Source organism: Arachis duranensis, chromosome 4, assembly GCF_000817695.3.
Source record: "Arachis duranensis cultivar V14167 chromosome 4, aradu.V14167.gnm2.J7QH, whole genome shotgun sequence".
Classification (NCBI taxonomy): Eukaryota; Viridiplantae; Streptophyta; class Magnoliopsida; order Fabales; family Fabaceae; genus Arachis; species Arachis duranensis.
In genome coordinates this window covers 63,267,362-63,284,238 of record NC_029775.3, presented here as the reverse complement: position 1 = coordinate 63,284,238, position 16,877 = coordinate 63,267,362, and the positions used below count along the sequence as shown (strand labels likewise).

At 37.0% G+C, this 16,877-nt stretch overlaps 1 non-coding gene across 1 annotated transcript; it reads left to right on the top strand.

The window, feature by feature from the left end:
- The first annotated feature begins 13,329 nt into the window (after positions 1 to 13,329).
- Positions 13,330 to 13,437, top strand: LOC127747095 (small nucleolar RNA R71). The gene has a single exon (XR_008008898.1). It is a non-coding gene; the product is annotated as a small nucleolar RNA R71 (small nucleolar RNA).
- The last annotated feature ends 3,440 nt before the right edge of the window (positions 13,438 to 16,877 follow it).

The window sequence follows — 16,877 nt, the reverse complement described above, 5'->3', positions numbered from 1 at the left end:
AGAAGTACTTCCTTAGCACCTTCTCATACTTTTTTTGCTCAATATAAAAGAAAGGAAATGCAGCTCCAAGACCATCTCTAGCTAAGTTTGGTGAATTGATTTATGAGAATAATAGAGGAGAAAAACTTTGAATGGAATACAAGACTTTCAATTAGTTGCAGCAGATCCATATATTTATTCTGTGATAGTAGCTTTGTTACACAGATATACAGCAGTACAAGCACATTTACAAAATGACTTGTTCTTATTGGCAATGATGATATCAATATTACTCGTATTAGTCATAGTAGTAATAAAGCATTAAAGCAACAATGGCAGTAACTACTTAAAACAAAATCAAATACATACTATCTAATGCCTCTACATCCGGTAAAATATATGACATCTAGCAAATTCACAACTCACTGGAGAAATTTTCAATTCGCAAGATAAAATACCTGCGGTCTCTTAGATTCTCTGGCATAATTGGCAACTGCATCAAATCCAACATATGCAAAGAAGACTACAGTAGCTCCAGTAAATATGCTTTTTATGCCACTCAAAGCAAAGGGAGACCAGTTGGAAACATCAACCTCAAATGCTCCAACAAGAACGACAACTACATAAAAAAATAGAATCCTAACAAACCAGCATCATCACACTAACAACAATCAACAATAAACAAAATTTATAATTAGCAAAACTAATTCATATGTCAATCCATCACATATATTCATATATTTTTAGAATTGGACAACTGTAGTGAACAAATAAACTAAAGGAGTTGCCAATTTTTAGAATTGGACAACTGTAATCAATTTTTTGTGTATTGATCTGCATTTGAGAATAGCAATAAAGTTTACCTATGGCAAACTCCAAAATTATCCATTAAATATCACAGTTTGTAATTCATTTCTCTCTAATAGTAAAACAAAATTGTTGCTGTGTGTGCGTTTGTGGTAAAGAATATATGGTTCATGATTGAAGGCACAAAGTGTACAACCTTAGTATATGGTACAACCAGAAACTAACTTACCTGTTCTGGCAGATCAAGTGTACAGGCAGCAAACTGAGGCGAAACGCGGCAACGTGAGGTGAGGCCTGCCGAGTTACAGACAGGGCTTCGACGAATCAGTCAATGCAGACCTTCAGAGACCGACAGAGGCTTTGGATGAAGATGACGGACCAACAGCTATGGATGAAGATGCCAAAGCCTATGGATGAAGACGACAGACCCCCGAAAGAGAAGCGCACTTTACACGATTTTCAGAGAGAAAATTAGGGACTGGCTAGGGTTTTGTTTTCCTTTGTGACAAAATGTCAAGGAGTTTTTGGGTATTTTGAAAAAATAGAGATATGTACGATTAGAATATCTAACTCAAATAGAAGAATATTTATTTTTTAAATAGAATATTCCATTATCTTAAACATTATTCTCACGACAAGGACTTAATTGAAAAAAAATTAACATATAAGGACTCAATTAAATGGAAAAAAAGTATAGGGACCTAATTGAAAATTTTGCAAAACTATAGAGACCAACAGAGTAATTAAACCTAAAATCTACAAGTACCCAATGCAAGGCATCAACAATAACAACTCAAATAAACAACAATAAACAAAGAAACATTAAATTGCATTAAAAGGGAATCCAAATCCAACAAGAGTTCATCAACATAAAAAGAGGCATAAAAAATTAACAAGAGAACTAAGAAAATTAAAGCAAATCAACAAGGGAAAGTAAAAAAAAATCAAAACAAGTAATTAGACCTAAATCTAAGATGAAAATAAACTAAGAACCCTAATTTCTAGAGAGAAGAGGGAGATTCTCTCTCTAGAACTAACCTAAGGCATGCTTTCTACACTAACTAATTGCTCCCCCCTTGTCCAATCTTGAATTCTGCATCAAATAGCCTCAGAAATGAGTTGGCTTAGGGCCTGGAAAGCTCAGATATCACCCCCAGCATATTCACTTTAATGAGGTCACGTGACCAGCGTTACGCGTGCGCGTTGTCGACGCGTGCGCATCACATTGCAAAATTCCTCCTCACGCGTACGTGTGGGTGATGCGTTTGCGTCGCTAGCAGATTTCTTCCTCATGCGTATGCGTGGGTGACGCATGCCGTGGCCTTCAGTTCATCAAATGCTCATTTCTTCATGAACTCTCCACTTTGCATGCTTTTCTCTTCACTTCTTCCTTCCAATAGCCTTAGAATCTAAAATCACTCAACAAACATATAAAGACATCGAATGGAATTAAAGTGAATTAAATTTAGCTAATTAATGGCCCAAAAAGTATGTTTTTAACTCTTAAGCACAAATTAGGGAGAATTACAAAAGCATGCTATTTCATTGAATAAACGTGGGATAAGTTGATAAAATCTCCTAAATTAAGCACAAGATAAACCACAAAATTGTGGTTTATCAGTGGTGGCTCGAACAGCTCCCTCTCTCTTCCTCTCTTTCCCCTCCGTGACCCCTTCCTTCCCCGTTTTCCCTTTCTTCTTCTTTCTTTCTTTCTTTTTCTTTTTTTAAGTTGCTATTGTGTTGTATTGTTGTGTATGTTTGCTGAAGGGAAGAAGGTAGCAACTAGGGTTTCATTTGGGGAAAAGGGAAATTTTGTGGTTTAATTAGAGTTAGGGTTTGTGTATGGAATTGGTGATTTTGGAGTTTAATTTTAGTAAGGTAATTTTAATAAAATTAGAGTATAGAGTATTAATTTAAAATACTAATTTAATCTCTAAAATTTCTTTAAAATATTATTTGTGGTATAAAATACTAATTGATTCTCAATCAATTTCTCTAATTAAAAATGCGTAGTAATATAATTATTTTTCTTTATCCCTAAAACTTAAAGTGTTAGATTATGTAAATTATTTAAATTAAATCATATAAAATTCTTATGATTTGGCAACTACTAACTTTATAATTTAAATATAGATAATAACTCAATAATTATAAAATTAGATAAAATCCTAATTTAAATAGCCAAACCTCATTATTTTTGGATTTCTAAAACTTTAAATTATAAATAGGAAAATAATCCATAATTATAGAGTTTGGGTAAAAACCTTAATTTATTTCAAATCCAATTAATCAAAACTACCTTTAATTATTTTTAATAAAATAATTTCTGAAATTAAAATTATAAATAAATATATGATTTGAAATTAGTTCAAAATAGGAATTTTCAAAAGACTTGGGTCTTACAGTAAGAACAAAGAAAACAACTCCTAAAACTAGCAAAGAAGCAAAAGCAACTATTCACAATATTAACATATATAAACAACCAATAACAAGGCACACATATGCGATTCTCTGGCAATAGCGCCAAAAACTAGATATGAGTGAATCATCGGTTAGAAATTTTCACAAAAATAATCTCATCGAAGTATAAATCCAAACCAACAATTAACCCTTAATCAAAGTTTAGTTTTTTTGTCACTTAAGCAAACCAATAAAAGCCGAGAGTATTTAAATCTCGGGTCATCTCTCAAGGAATTGTAGGGAAGTGTGCATATTATTGGTTATGAAAAAGTATTTTTGGGATTTTGAATGATAGACAAGAAATGTAAATAACAAGAAAGTAAAGTTAACTAAGAAAGGTCTTGGCAAGGAGTGAGAATTGAAATTCCTATCCTCATTATTAAAGTAAAGTATTTTTATCTTTTGCTCTCACTTAGTCAACCTCTAACAATTGAAGAAAAGTCAAGTGAGCAAAATTGACTCTAATCCCCAAGTCCTAATCAAAGATTAGCTTTAGTGGAATTCAAGCCAATTAGCAATCCTCAATCACCAATCAAAAAAGGAATTTGACAAGTCAAGAGTCTTCAATCACTCAACCCAAGCCAAGAACATAAAAATCTACTCTAAAACCCAACCAAGCATTTTATCAAACACTTGGAAGGCATAAAAGAAAAGCATGGTAAAATAGCAAGAAATATAAAATCTATAACTACCCAAGCAAGAAAATGACAATAACAACTTAATTAGACAATAAGAAACATCAAACATAAATTGCATTAATAGAAATTAAAATTAACACAGAAGTCATAAACATAATTAAAGTGACAAAATAAAGAAAATGGCAAATGAAACTAAAAAAACAAAGATGTAAGAACAATAAATTGCAAGAAAACTAAATCAAAGCAACAATTAAAGAATAAATCTAAGAGAAATCTAACCTAAATCTACCCTAATTCTAGAGAGAAGAGAGAGCTTCTCTCTCTAGAATATGACCTAAAGCATGTCACTAAAACTACTCCTCTTGCTCTCCCCTTGTTCCATCTTACATTATGCCTCAAATACCTCTTAAAAATGAGTTGGATTTGGATCTGAGTGAGCTCAGAAATCACCCCCAGCGTGTTCCTTTAATGAGGTCATGTGACCAGTGTCACGCGTACGCGTGGGTGACGCGTGCGCGTCGCTTGGCAAAATTTCTTGGTCACGCATACGCATGCGTTCACGTCGCTATGATCTTCACAAATCCTCATTTCTTCATGAATTCTCCACTTTGCATGCTTTTTTTTTCACTTCTTCAATCCAATCTTTGCCTTAACCCAACATATCATGTCATCGAATGGAATTAAAGTGAATTAAATGTAGCAATTTTAAGGCCTAAAAAGCATGTTTTTACTCATTAAGCACAATTTAGGGAGAATTACAAAACCATGCTATTTTAGTGAATAAATATGGGAAAAGTTGATAAAATCTACTAAATTCAACACAAGATAAACCACAAAATTGGGGTTTATCATTGGGTGAGGACAACTTTAGGGGAGTATCCTCACTCAAAGACTTTAGACATTCAGTACCTAATTGTCGATTGTTTTAGTCCTTATAATGTTTTATTAGGAAGACCATCTTTAAATGCCTTCGGAGCTATAGGCTCCACAATTCACCTATGTGTCAATTTTTATTCGTAGGATGGAACCATAGTGATAGTACATTCAGATAGGAAAGAGGCAAGACAGTTTTACAATGCAGGACTCAAAATGAGATAATAACCAACACCCAGAGTGAATTCAGTATATAATACCGATGATACCAGGATTAGCAGAGCTTGATCCTCGGACTCATAAGGAAACACGTCCTATCCCAATCGATGATCTGCATAAAGTAAGAATCTCCAATAATGAAAGTCAAACCACTAACACTGTCTTATCTGCAGGATACGAAGAGCAAATCACCAAATTACTTCAAGAAAATGCCGACCTATTCGCATGGACTCTGGCTGACATGCCGGGGATAGACCCAGAAGTCATCAGCCACAAACTAGCCCTAGATCCCAAGGCTTGGCCAGTCAAGCAAAAGAAGAGGCACCTAGGACAAGAAAAAATAGACACAACCATCAAGGAGACACAGAAACTACTAAGTGCAGGTTTCATCCGAAAAATTCGCTTCACATCGTGGTTAGCAAATGTAGTAATGATAAAAAAAGAGCTCGGGAAAATGATGAATGTGAGTAGACTTCACCAATCTAAACAAGGCTTGCCCTAAAGACTCATACCCCCTACTATGTATTGATAAGCTCGTCGACAACATGTGCGGCTACCAGATACTAAGCTTCATGGATGCAAACTTGGGCTACAACCAAATACTCATGCACCCATCAGATGAGGACAAGACGACCTTCATAACCAACCAAGGGAATTTCTGTTAAAAAGTCATGCCCTTCGGCCTCAAGAATACAAGGTCTACCTATCAACGACTAATGAACAAGGTTTTCCAAAGCCAGATTGGAAAAAACATGGAAGTATACGTAGATGATATAGTGGTCAAGTCAAAAATAGAAGAAAAACACATGTCCGATCTTACAGAGGTCTTTGAGCAATTACGAAAGTATAACATGCACTAGAACCCAGAAAAATACACCTTCGGGGTACAAGGAGGAAAGTTCCTAGGGTTCATGCTAACCCATAGAGGCATCAAAGCTAATATAGATAAGTGCAAAGCAATCATTGAGATGAATTCACTGAAAACAATTAAGGAAGTACAACAGCTTACTGGAAGACTGGCAGCCCTGTCAAGGTTCCTGCCAACAACGGCGGCAAGATCAACCCACTTCTTCAACACATTACGAAAATCAAATAAATTTGAGTGGTCAGACCAATGCGAAGTGGCCTTTACCGAGTTCAAACAAATCCTATCATCACCCCCGATATTAACAAAACCAATACATGGCAGTCGACTCTACCTATATCTTTCAGTTTCTACTAATTCCATTTTGTCTGTCCTTGTCACAAAAATAGGTCGGGAACAGCGTCCAGTCTATTTTGTCAGCAAAATTTTATAGAACATTGAAACTCAGTACCCAACTATCAAAAAGCTAGCTTAAGCTCTAGTGATTATAGCATGACGACTTAGTAACTATTTCCAAACCAACATGATCATAGTACGGACCAATCAATCGCTACGACAGGTTCTATCAAAACCCGATCTAGCAGGAAGATTAACTAAATGGACTGTTGAACTGTCCGAGCACGATATCGACTACCAAGCTCGAGGCTCACTAAAATCCCAAGTATTAGCTGACTTTGTTGTGGAATTCACCTCCGCAGTGAAGATTTATCCGGAATGGGAGTTACATGTCGATGGGGCCTCCAACGAGGATGGCAGCAGAGCCGGGATTATTCTAAAAGATAAAGAAGGGGTCTCAACCGAACAGTCAATAAAGTACATGTTTCCAGTCAGTAACAACTAATCCAAGTATGAAGCACTCTTGGCCGGCCTACACTTAGCCAAGGAAAGCAGAGTACAGTACATCAAAGTCTACTGCTCATAGTAAAACAGGCAAACGACGTATTCCAGGTACGCGAACCTTTATTAGAATAATATTATGCACAAGAAAAAAAATTAATCAAGCAATTTTGGAACTTCCAAATTATACATATCAACAAAAGAGAGAATACTAGGGCCGACGTATTATTTAAGCTAGCTACATCAAGAAAAATACGAACACCACCTAGTTTGTCACAAATAACATTAGAACAACCCAGTACATGCGGTAGTTTTGTTCTGAGTTTATCACAGGTGGAAGATTGGAGAACCCCATATATCAACTTCCTAAAATATGGAACATTACCAACAACAGAAGCGAATCCAAAGCTTTACAGAAAGAAAGCAAGTTTCTTCACCATGATCGGAGACGACCTTTACCGGATAGGATTTTCACGACCTCTCTTGAAGTGCTTGGGAGACGAAGATGCCACTTGGCTATGTCGGAAGCACATGAAGGCATTTGCGGCATGCATATAGGAGGCCAGAGCCTAGCAGCAAAGTTACTCAGAGCTGGCTGTTACTGGCCGACTTTAAAGAAAAATTGCATGGCAAAAGTTAAAGGGTGCAACAACTGTGAAAGGTGCGCCCCGGTAAAACATAACCCAGCCGAAATGTTGCACACATCTGAGGTCGGATGGCCATTCTACAAATGGGGGCTGACATACTCGGTCCTTTCCCAATATCATCAGGCTAGGTAAAATTTCTACCTGTAGCAATTGACTATTTTACAAAATGGATAGAGGCTAAGCCGCTTGCCAGAATAACAGCAGACAATGTACAAAATTTCATTTGAAAATTTATCATATGTCGATATGGATTACTGGTGCAAGAAATTGTAATCTCAGTGGCGCCAACAACTTGGTACGCACAATTGTAATCTCAACTCTTTTTCACAACTTCGCACAACTAACCAGCAAGTGCACTGGGTCGTCCAAGTAATAAACCCTACGTGAGTAAGGGTCGATCTCACGGAGATTGTCGGCTTGAAGCAAACTATGGTCATCTTGTAAATCTCAGTCAGGCGGATTCAAATGGTTATAGAGTTTTGATAATTAAAAGATAAATAAACATAAAATAAAGATAGAGATACTTATGCAATTCATTGGTGGGAATTTCAGACAAGCGTATGGAGATGCGTTGTTCCTTTTGAATTTCTGCTTTCCTACTGCCTTCATCCAAGCCTTCATACTCCTTTCTATGGCAAGCTATATGTTGGGTGTCACCGTTGTCAATGGCTACTTCCCATCTTCTCAGTGAAAATGGTCCTACGGTTTCTGTACGGCTAATCAACTGTCAGATTTTTCATCTCGGATGAAAAATACCATGCATAGATATTGTATGGCTAATCAGCTATTGGTTCTCGATCATGTAGGAATAGGATTTACTATCCTTTTGCGTCTGTCACCACGCCCTATAGTCGTGAGTTTGAAGCTCGTCACAGTCATCCCTTCCCAGATCCTACTCAGAATACCACAGACAAGGTTTAGACTTTCCGGATCTCAGGAATGCTACCTATGTATTCTAGCCTATACCACGAAGATTCTAATCTCAGATTCAGATGCCCCATTGTCAGAGGGGAGTCAATGTGAATCATTGATTAGAAACCCAAGAGATATACATTCAAGCTTGTCTTCATGTAGAACGGAAGTGGTTGTCAATCACGCGTTCATAAGTGAGAATGGTGATGAGTGTCACATAATCATCACATTCATCATGTTCTTGTGTGTGAATGGATATCTTAGAATAAGAATAAGCATGAATTGAATAGAAAACAGTAGTACTTTGCATTAATACTCGAGGAATAGCAGAGCTCCACACCTTAATCTATGGTGTGTAGAAACTCCACCGTTGAAAATACATAAGTGAAAATAGGGTAGGCATGACCGAATGGCCAGCCTCCTAAAACGTGAACAATGGTCCAAAGATGTTCCAAAAGCTCCCTAGTACAATAGTAAAAAGTTCTATTTATACTAAACTAGTTACTAGGGTTACAGAGATAAGTAAATGATGCAGAAATCCACTTCCGAACGCACTTGGTGTCTGCTTGAGCTGAGCATTGAAGCTTTCACATGTAGAGGTCTTCCTTGGAGTTAAACACCGGTTTGTAACTTGTTTCTGGCGTTTGACTCTAGCTTGCAACTTGTTTTTTGGCGTTTAACGCCAAAATAGGGCAGAAACCTGGCGTTGAACACCAGTTTGCGTCATCTAAACTCGAGAAAAGTATGGACTATTATATATTGCTGGAAAACTCTGAATGTCTACTTTCCAAAGCAATTGAGATCGTGCCATTTGGGTTTTTGTAGCTCCAAAAATTTTATTTTGAGTGCAGGGAGGTCAGAATCCAACAGCATCAGTAGTCCATTTTCAACCTCTGAATCAGATATTTGCTCAGGTCCCTCAATTTCAGCCAGAAAATACCTGAAATCACAGAAAAACACACCAACTCATAGTAAAGTCCAGAAATGTGAATTTTGCTTAAAAACTAATAAAAATATTCTAAAAAGTAACTAGATCCTACTAAAAACAATGCCAAAAAGCGTATAAATTATCCGCTCATTACAACACCAAACTTAAAATGTTGCTTGTCCCCAAGCAACTGAGAACCAAAGAGTATAAAAAAAAGAGAATATACAATGAATCTCACAATATCAATGAAACTTAGTCTCAATTAGATAAGCGGGGCTAGTAGCTTTTTGCTTCTGAACAGTTTTGGCATCTCACTTTATCCTTTGAAATTCAGAATCATTGGCATTTATAGGAATTCAGAATTTTAGATAGTGTTATTGATTCTCCTAGTTCAGTATGTTGATTCTTGAATATAGCTATTTTATGAGTCTTGGCCGTGGCTCTAAGCACTTTGTTTTCCAGTATTACCACCGGATACATAAATGCCACAGACACATAACTAGGTGAACCCTTTCAGATTGTGACTCAGCTTTGCTAGAGTCCCCAGTTAGAGGTGTCCAAAGTTCTTAAGCAGACTCTTTTTGCTTTGGATCACGACTTTAGCCACTCAGTCTCAAGCTTTTCACTTGGACCTTCATGACACAAGCACATGGTTAGGGGCAGCTTGATTTAGCCGCTTAGGCCTGGATTTTATTTCCTTGGGCCCTCCTATCCATTAATGCTCAAAGCCTTGGATCTTTTTTACCCTTGCCTTTTGGTTTAAAGGGTTATTGGTTTTTTCTGCTTGCTTTTTCTTTTTCTTTTAATTTTCGCTTTCTTTTTTTCACAAGCTTTGTTATTCACTGCTTTTTCTTGCTTCAAGAATCAATTTCATGATCTTTTAGATTATTAATAACATTTCTCTTTGTTCATCATTCTTTCAAGAGCCAACAATTTTAACATTCATAAACTTCACTATCAAAAATATGCATTGTTTAAGCATTCATTCAAAAAACAAAAAGTATTGCCACCACATCAAAATAATTAAACTAATTTCAAGATAAAATTTGAAATCCAAGTATTTCTTGTTCTTTTGTAATTAAGCACATTTTTCATTTAAGAAAGGTGAAGGATTCATGGAATTATTCATAGCTTTAAGGCATAGACACTAGATACTAATGATCATGTAATGAAGACACAAACATGGGAAACACATAAAGCATAAAATCGAAAAACAGAAAAATAAGAACAAGGAAATTAAAGAACGGGTCCACCTTAGTGATGGTGGCTAGTTCTTCCTCTTGAAGATCCAATGGAACTCCTGAGCTCTTCTATGTCTCTTCCTTGCCTTTTTTGCTCCTCCCTCATAGCTCTTTGAACTTCTCTAATCTCATGGAGAATGATGGAGTGCTTTTGGTGTTCCACCCTTAGTCGTTTTGGTGCTCCTATCCTTAGTTGCTCCCAATAGTTATGTGGAGGAAAATGTATCCCTTGAGGCATCTTAGGGATTTCATGAGGAATTTTCTCATGCTCTTGTTGAGGTCCATGAGTGGGCTCTCTTATTTGCTCCATCCTCTTTTTAGTGATGGACTTGTCCTCTTTAATGAGGATGTCTTCCTCTATGACAATTCCATCTGAATTGTATAGGGATAACCTTTTTCTTGGCCACAACTTTATAGAAGTGGTTTTGATGGACCTTTGAGATGAATCTCTCCATCTCCCATGACTCTGAGGTGGAAGCTTTTGTCTTCTCTTTCCTCTTTCTAGAGGTTTCTTCGGCCTTAGGTGCCATAAATGGTTATGGAAAAACAAAAAAAAGTGAATTTGAAAGTAAGGTAGGTGGGGTTTTTGGGGAAGAGGTATGGAGGTGATTGGTGAAGAGAATATAGGGGAGAGGATAGGATTTGGTTGGTGAGTGGTGTTTTCGGTGGAGTGTTATAGAGATGTGTGAGGGAGAAAGAAAGAGATGTGGGGTAGGTGGGATTCTGTGGGGTCTACAGATCCTGAGGGGTCAAAGATTTCTCATTCATGTTCCTTTTAGGCGTGCAAAACGCCCTTATTGTGCAATCCTGGCGTTTAACGCCAGACTGCTGCTTGTTTTTGGCGTTAAACGCCAGCTTTTATTCTTTTCCTAGTGTTAAACGCCAAGCTGCAACCTGTTTCTGGTGTTTAATGCCAGTTTGTTGCTTCTTTCTGGCATTTAACGCCAGTCTGGTACTTCTTTCTGGTGTTTAACACCCAGAATGGTGCCGAACTGGGCGTTAAACGCCTATTCTGCTACCCTTACTGGTGTTTAAATGCCAGTAAATTTCTCCTTCAGGGTGTTCTGTTTTTAATGCTATTTTTTATTTTTTTTAATTTTTGTAGTTGTTTTTGTGACTCCACATGATCATCAACCTAAAAAAAGGAAAATAACATAGAAAAATAAAATTGGGTTGCCTCCCAATAAGCGCTTCTTTAATGTCAATAGCTTGACAGTGAGCTCTCATGGAGCTTCACAGATGTTCAAAGCATTGTTGGGGCCTCCCAACACCAAACTTAGAGTTTGAATGTGGGGGTTCAACACCAAACTTAGAGTTTGGTGGTGGCCTCCCAACACCAAACTTAGAGTTTGACTGTGGGGGCTTTGTTTGACTCTGCATTGAGAGAAGCTTTCCTTGCTTCCTCTCCATGGTTACAGAGGAAGATCCTTGAGTTTTAAACACACGGTAGTCCTTACTCAATTGAAGGATCAACTCTCCTCTATCCACATCTATCACAGCTTTGCTGTGGCTAGGAAAGGTCTTCCAAGGATGATGGATTCATCCTCATCCTTCCCAGTGTCTAGGATTATGAAATCAGCAGCGATGTAAAGGCCTTTGACCTTTACTAGCACGTCCTCTACCTATCCATAAGCCTTTTTCATGGATTGTCTGCCATCTCTAATGAGAATTTGGCAGTCTGTACCTGAAAGATTTCCAGTTTCTCCATTACAGAGAGTGGCATTAAGTTTATGCCTGACTCCAGGTCACACAGAGCCTTCTCAAGGGTCATGGTGCCTATGGTACAAGGAATTAAGAATTTACCAAGATCCTGTTTCTTTTAAGGTAATGTCTGCCTAACCAAGTCATTCGGTTCATTGGTGAGCAAGGGGGGTTCATCCACCCAAGTCTCATTACCAAATAACTTGGCATTCAGCTTCATGATTGCTCCAAGGTACTTAGCAACTTGCTCTTCAGTAATATCTTCATCCTCCTCAGAGGAAGAATATTCATCAGAGCTCATGAATGGCAGAAGTAGGTTCAATGGAATCTCTATGGTCTCGAGATGAGCCTCTGATTCCTTAGGTTCCTTAATTGGGGACTCCTTTTTGTCTAGAGGATGTCCCATGAGGTCTTCCTCACTAGGATTCACGTCCTACTCTTTTTCTCTAGGTTCGATCGCACCAAATAAGGTTATGGCCTTGCACTCTCTTTTTGGATTCTCTTCTATATTGCTTGGGAGAGTACTAGGAGGAGTTTCAATGACCCTTTTACTCATCTGGCCCATTTGTGCCTCCAAATTTCTAATGGTGGATCTTGTTTCATTCATGAAACTTAGTGTGGCCTTAGATAGATCAGAGACTATGTTTGCTAAGCTAGAGGGGCTCTGCTCAGAATTCTCTGTCTGTTGCTGAGAGGATGATGGAAAAGGCTTGCTATTGCTAAACCTGTTTCTTCCATCATTATTAAAGCCTTGTTGAGGCTTTTGTTGATCCTTCCATGAGAAATTTGGATGATTTCTCCATGAGGGATTATAGGTGTTTCCATAGGGTTCACCCATGTAATTCACCTCTACCATTGCAGAGTTCTCAGGATCATAAGCTTCTTCTTCGGAAGATGCTTCTTTAGTATTGTTGGATGCATTTTGCAAACCATTCAGACTTTGAGAAATCATATTGACTTGTTGAGTCAATATTTTGTTTTAAGCCAATATGGCATTCAAAGCATCAATTTCAAGAACTCCCTTCCTTTGAGGCGTCCCATTACTCACAGGATTCCTTTTAGAAGTGTACATGAACTAGTTATTTACAACCATGTCAATGAGTTCCTGAGCTTCTGCAGGCATTTTCTTCAGGTGAATAGATCTACCTACAGAATGGTCCAATGACATCTTAGACAATTCAAATAGACTATCATAGAATATATCCAGGATGGTCCATTCTGAAAGCATGTCAGAAGGACACTTTTTGGTCAATTACTTGTATCTTTCCCAAGCTTCATAGAGGGATTCACCTTCTTTCTGCCTGAAGGTTTGAACATCCACTCTAAGCTTGCTCAGCTTTTGAGGAGGAAAGAATTTGGCTAAGAAAGCTGTGACCAGCTTATCCCAAGAGTTCAGGCTATCTCTAGGTTGAGAGTCCAACCATGTTCTAGCTCTGTCTCTTATAGTAAAAGGGAAAAGCATAAGCTTATAAACCTCGGGATCAACTCCATTGGTCTTAACAGTATCACAGATCTGCAAGAATTCAGTTAAGAATTAAAAAGGATCTTCTGATGGAAGTCCATGAAAGTTGCAATTCTGTTGCATCAGAGAAACTAATTGAGGATTAAGCTCAAAATAGTTTACTCCAATGGCAGGGATTTAGATGCTTCTTCCATGGAAGTTGGAATTTGGTGCAGTAAAGTCACCAAGCACCTTCCTTGCATTGTTGTTGGGTTCGTCCATGTCTCTTTCTTTTTCGAGATTCTTTGTAAGGTTTTCTCTGGATTGTTGTGTTTTAACTTCTCTTATCTTCTTCTTTAGAGTCCTTTCAGGTTCAGGATCTGCTTCAACAAGAATGTTCTTGTCCTTGTGATGAGAGAACTTTTGCGTGGTCTAGAAATTTGCGGATAAATCCTCGTTGCAAGTGTAGTTTCTAAACCTTCAAAACTCCTTTCATACAAACATTTTGGGTGTCACAAGTAACAAACCCCTTTAGAAATTGTTAACCGAGTATTCAAACCTCGGGTCGTCTTCTCAAGGAACTGCGAGGAAGTATGTTCTTATTATTGGTTATAAAGGTTGTAATCGGGGTTTAGAAGGTGAGAAGCAAGTAATTTAAATGTTGAGTGAATTAAATGGCAATTAAAAATAAATAATAATTGTAAATCAACTTTTGGCAAGATAAGGGAATTCAGAGGTCTAACTTAGTTATCTCTCTCAACTATAATAAAAGTTGAATCTAAACTCCACTTGGTCAACCCTTGCCAGGGCAAAGGAAAGTCAAGGGACTAATTAAACTGACCTTTGAATCCTAATTATTTCCGAAGAAAAGGTTGAGATTATTTAGGTTCAGCTCAATTAGCAAGATAACGATTATTAATTACGTTGAGTTTAATAACTGTTGAGTTACTAAATTCTTAATCAGAACCAAAAGGGGAAAAAAAGTAAAATTGCTGGAATAATAAAAATATCCTTAGATGGAAAGCAATGGCAACTTAATTCAAAGAGAATAATTATAAACTGAAAATACCTCAATTATCATTAAATAAAAATGTCATCAACAGCCAATTGGGCAACATCAATCAAACATAATAAAGGCTTCAGAGTAATCAAAATATAAAAGAGAAATTAAATAGTAAAAAGGAATATTAAACCTGGGATCGAGAGTCACTCTAGAAAGCTAAGAGAAGTCCTAAATCCTAATTTCTAAAAACACTACCTAAATCCTAAGAGAGAGAGAGGAGAGAACCTCTCTCTCCAAAACTACATCTAAAACATGAAAAGTAAATTATGAGAGGCCTCCTCATGAATGGATGCATTTCTCCCACTTTATAGCCTCTAATCTATGTTCTCTGGGCCGAAAACTGGGTTAGAAATAGCCCAGAAATCACTTCCAGTACTTTCTGGTCCGTACAGGTCGCGAAAAAGTGACGCGGCCGCGTCGTCCACGCGACCGCGCGGATTGGGTGTTGGCTAGGTCACGCGTCCACGTGACCCACGCGTTCGCGTCGCCTGGCGTCGAGGCAACTATGGCAAATTATATATCAAATCGAAGCCCCGGACGTTAGCTTTCCAATGCAACTAAAACCGCGTTGTTTGGACCTCTGTAGCTAAAGTTATAGCCGTTTGAGTACGAAAAGGTCAGGCTGGACAGCTTAGCAGTTTCTCCAACTTCTTGCATTCCTTTCACTTTTGCATGCTTCCTTTCCATCCTCTGAGCCATTCCTACCGTATAATATCTGAAAACACTTAACACACATATCAAGGCATCTAATGGTGATAAGAGAGGATTAATAATAAGCAAATATAAGTTCAAAGAAGCATGTTTTCAATCATAGCATAAAATCAGGAAGGAAAATGTAAAACATGCGAATTATATGAATAAAATCAGGAAGGAAATATAAAACCATGCAAATAGTATGAATAAGTGGGTAAAGAGTAGATAAAAACCACTCAATTGAGCACAAGATAAACCATAAAATAGTGGTTTATCAACCTCCCCACACTTAAACATTGGCATGTCCTCATTCTAAGCTCAAAAGAAGCTATAAAGATGAAGAGGAAAGGTGAAATGTTATGAAATGCAACCTATGTATATGAATGCAGCTACATGCAAAATGTTTCTACCTACTTGGTTTAAAAGTAAATAAATTCTCCAAGAATAAATATAAACCAAATTCCACTAATTCAAATTACACAATAAAACTTGTAAGAAGATAGCTCATGAAAGCAAAGAACATAGAATCAAGCATTGAACCCTCACAGGAAATGTATATGCACTTCTAATCTCTCAAATGTCTAGGGTCAATCACTCTACTCTTCCCTAGTCATGCTTTCTAACACTTTGTTCTTCATCTAACCAATCAACAATATTTAATGCATCAATGCAAACATCATGAGGTCTTTTCAAGGTTGTAATGGGGCTAAGGTAAGGGTAAGGGTATATAAATGGATAAGTGAGGTTTATAAAGTGAATCCTTGATTAGTCTAAGATCTCACCTAGCATACATACACTCTATATAACTTTAAAATCATACCTAGCTACCCATAATTTTTCCCACTTTTGTATTACATGCTCATGTTTCACTTTTTATGTTTATCCCATGTACATTGTTTTCATTGGGGAATTTCTTTTTGTATCACCTTTTATTCAGATGCTGAAAATTTTTTTTTTTTTGATGCACATGGTAATTGAATCACTTTGATTTTCTTATGAGCATGCTTTCCAAATTTATTTTTATTTCCTTTTAATCTTCCTAACCCTTTGTTCCTATCACTCATGTTCCCACAAGGTTTCCCACATTTAACTCTATTCATGATTTTCTATCTTAAGCTAACCAAGGATTCAACTTGGGATTTTTATTTTGTTTTTCTGCTTAAGGCTAGTATTGTGGTTTATAGAACAAGAGGGGATTAAAAGCTCAAGGGGGCTAACAAGGATGATGTAAAAGGTAGGCTAATTTTGGGATAAGTGAGCTAGAATTAACAATGGCCTCAATCATATGCAAGCATTTAAATACACTAAATATTGGATATATAGAATGAAACAAAGCTAAGATTGCAATCATAGAGAAGTAAACACACAAGAATAAAATGTTTATGGTTAAATAATGTAACCATGTAAATAAGCTCAAATCTCACAGGTTGTGTGTTCTTTGGCTCAAAAACTATGTTCCAATTACAACTTCAAACAAATTTTTAACATAAAAATTTTCAATTTAAATTAGTGAAATTTTTCAAAAATAGGGTCTTAAAAGAAATTTATTATTTTAACCAAGTAGTAACTAAAT